The following is a 3,524-nucleotide window of genomic DNA, read 5'->3' on the forward strand; positions in this document are numbered from 1 at the left end:
TTTTGGTATGTCTTGATCACCATTCTTTCCTGTTTCTAAAATTATGATTTTTATTATAATTGTTTTAGTTTAAGATGGCAACATATTAATAAATTATCACTGATATAGGTTTTTCAATTTGTCTAAAATTATGCATTGTAAGTGGAATGAAGCAGTATTTCCAGTTGAAAAATGGATCTATGGGTAATGAGGTATCTTTTCAATGCAGCTTATGACAAGTAAACCAACAAATGGTGCCAATGAGAAAACTATTGACAAAGTACAACCAGGGAATATTCATCTCGAGGTATGCAGGAATCTGTACTTTAAGTAAAAGAATGAATACTTGAAGTAGTACAAATGGTAACCAGGTACCAAGAAAACAGACAATGAGCTTGGGCAAGAGTATTCCTTTAGAGTTTATAGTTTAATTAGGGATGAAGAAGGAAGATATAAGATATTCATTCATATAGGAAGTTATTCAAATAGCCTGTACCAAGGTAATAACTTTGGCTAAGAGGTTATAAGAGCCATAAATAAAAGTATCATCATGGAAAGTGACAGGCAGTAACTCTGAATGCTGACATAGACAGGACATTGGTAAGAATAAATATTCTGTGCCTTCAGGCTTTGGTAGATAGCTGGTTCTTCCAAAAGATAAGCAAGGACTGAAATCCAAATCAAAATTACTGCAAAGAAATAAAATGACTTCTGACATTTAGGCAAAAGCTTGGTGAGTTTAGAGAAATTCAGTTAATAATCTATACAAGATATTAAGAAGACCAGATAATGCAAAAAACCATAAGTAAAAGAAATAATTTGAGGAAAGAGGCAAATATGGCATTTAGTAAACCTAATATCTAATAGTATGAAGTCCCCAAAATAGGATGAAATGGAAACATTTACCAAAAATAAAAAAAATCAACAAATGCTAATGAAACACGAAAACATTCTGTAAAATTTTGATAGCTGTGTTTTCTTCTCATTCCTAGTGTGAGGATATTTAATAATATTTTTGCAAGTAGAATCAAGACCAACAGATAAGTAACATCTAGAAGCTAATTTGTTTGATGTAACTGGTACTGAAAAGAGCAGCTGTCTGAAGAAAAAGGTGTCATAATTTTAGTTAAATTTCAAGAAGACCTGCAGAAAAATACATGATAAAGTATTTTGCTTCACCTTATTTTTCATTCACATATTATAGCTTAACTTGACTTTATTTGAAAAAGTTCCATCACAGGTTCACGGTACAAGGACATAGAAACACAGCTGCCAATCTGACTGCCAGGTGGTGTTGTTGAAGGAGGAATAACTAGGTGAGTCTCTTCAGAGAGCCTGCCTAACCATTGACCACCCTATTTTATGTTTAAATTTTTTAAATTGAGTTTGTTGGTACATTTTAGTCATACAGTACAGTTACATTCATCATTGGGATCTTGTACTTTTACATGACAGATCTTGGCTCTCATTTTTTCCTCATACCCTGCCTTCCCTTCACCCCCTCTCTCCTCTCCTATTTACAAAGAATGTTTCCATTTTTCCTTTTACTGTATTTTTTCTTTTCCCTTATTTCCTTTCCCCTACCCTTTCCGCTTCCCCTACACCTTTAGCCTTTTTCTTCCTATTTCACATTATCAGTTACACAATTTGGATCATATTTACACTTTTAGTTTTTCACACCAGAGAAACTATGTGGTATTTACCCATGTGTCTTATTTAAGAGTATCTTAAGTATTTACTTAAGAGTATGGCATCAATATGCATCCATCTTCCTATGAATGATTCCAGTTTCTCATTCTTTATGGCTGAGTAGGACTTTGTTTTATTAAAAAACACATCTTCTTCATCTATTCTACAACTGATGGGCAGTTGGGCTGTTTGCAAGTTTTAACTGTTACAAACTGTGCCACTATAAACATGGGTGCACATATGTCACTGTGGTATGATTCTTTTAATTCTTTTGGAAAGATACCCAGCAGAGGGATGGCTGGGTCAAATGGAACCTCTAGTCCAGCTCTTTGAGGTATCTCCATATTGATTTCCATAGTGGTTGCACCATTCTGCACTCCCACCAACAATGGAGAAGGATTCCTTTCTCCCCACAGCCCTGCCAACATTTGTTATTGGTTGATTTCCTGATAGCAGCCATTCTTTCTGGGATGAGGTGGAATCTCAGTGTTGTTTTCATCTGCATCTCAGATGACCAGTGATGTCAAACATTTTTTCATATATTTTTTGCTGTTTTTACTTCTTTGTCTGAGAAATATCTGTTCATTCATATGCCCATTTTTGAATTGGGTCTTTATATTTAGGGGGCCTGATTTTTGTGAGTTCTTTATATATTCTGGATAATAGTCCTTTGTCTGAGAAGCAGCTGGTAAAATTTTTTTTCCACTTTATATATTCTGGATAATAGTCCTTTGTCTGAGAAGCAGCTGGTAAAAATTTTTTCCCACAGTGTAGGTTGTCTCTTAGCTCTGTTGGTGGTTTCTTTCACAGTGCGGCAGCTTTTCAATGAGATGAGATCCCAGTTGTTGATTCTTTGTGCTAGTTCCCATGCTACTGAGGATTCGTTCATACATACTATTTTATTTTGGTTTTGCTGCCTTCAATTATTTCACTATTGGTTCCTTGCATTTCATTTTGCTATGTCAAGTTGCTATGCAAGCTGTCCTTTGCTGGTGTGCTTATCTCTGGAAGTTGAGTCATTGGCACTCCTTGCAGGGCTCCAGGCCACACCTTTCTCCAGCATCTGTCAGCCATCAGAAGCCACCCAGCTGGTGCTCACGCCCCGTATCCCATGCATGGGGAAAGTGTCCCCCCCCACGCCAATGTACGGGGGTGGGGGTGGGGGATGGAGGCATGGTGCCTCTGAACTAAATGCCCAGCCCAGAAAGGTTCTTTTTTGATCATGGCTATTTTGATTCTCACTTATCTCTGTATATTTAATTATTTTCCTACATTTGGAAACTTTTCTGCTATTCTTTCCATAAATAGAATTTTTATGCCCATTTTGTTGTGCTTTGATTTTTCACTTATTCCACTTAATCTTAGATTGGCCTTTGTGTCACCGAGCAGCTCTTTGGTCCATTTTTCATGTTCTCTTGCTTATAAGTTACCTCTGAATAGTTAGTCTTTGATAGCAACACAATCTTATGATACTCTGCCCTCACACTGATTGCTTCTGCTGCTCATACTTTTAATGTAATATTTAATCTCCTGGAGTTTTGTTTGGAATTGTTTCATGGACTCTAATTCTTAGCTAAACTGACCATTCATGTTTTGTATCATTTTTTCTAGCTCTGCTATTTTTTAAATTATTATTTTCTGTAAAATCTCTGATCATTTTCTTTTGTTATATCCATTATTTATTTGAGTATATCTTCTTGGAGCTCACTGAACAGCCTGTTGATCTGTTTTTTAAAATCTCCTCTGTTATCCTTTCAAATAACTTGACTATGTGGCTTTTTCTTTCTTCCTGCTTGATGCCCCATGGATTGGCTTGGTGGGGGGAGCTTGGAAGTTTTGGGAGGCATTTTTTTTTT

General features: G+C 36.0%; 1 pseudogene; it reads right to left on the reverse strand.

The window, feature by feature from the left end:
• Nucleotides 1-85: 85 nt before the first annotated feature.
• On the reverse strand, nucleotides 86-1,097 carry LOC104856700 (annotated as a pseudogene).
• Between the last annotated feature and the right edge of the window lie 2,427 nt (nucleotides 1,098-3,524).

Source organism: Fukomys damarensis, unplaced genomic scaffold (assembly GCF_012274545.1).
Source record: "Fukomys damarensis isolate Sample0158 unplaced genomic scaffold, DMR_v1.0_HiC HiC_scaffold_16, whole genome shotgun sequence".
NCBI lineage: Eukaryota > Metazoa > Chordata > Mammalia > Rodentia > Bathyergidae > Fukomys > Fukomys damarensis.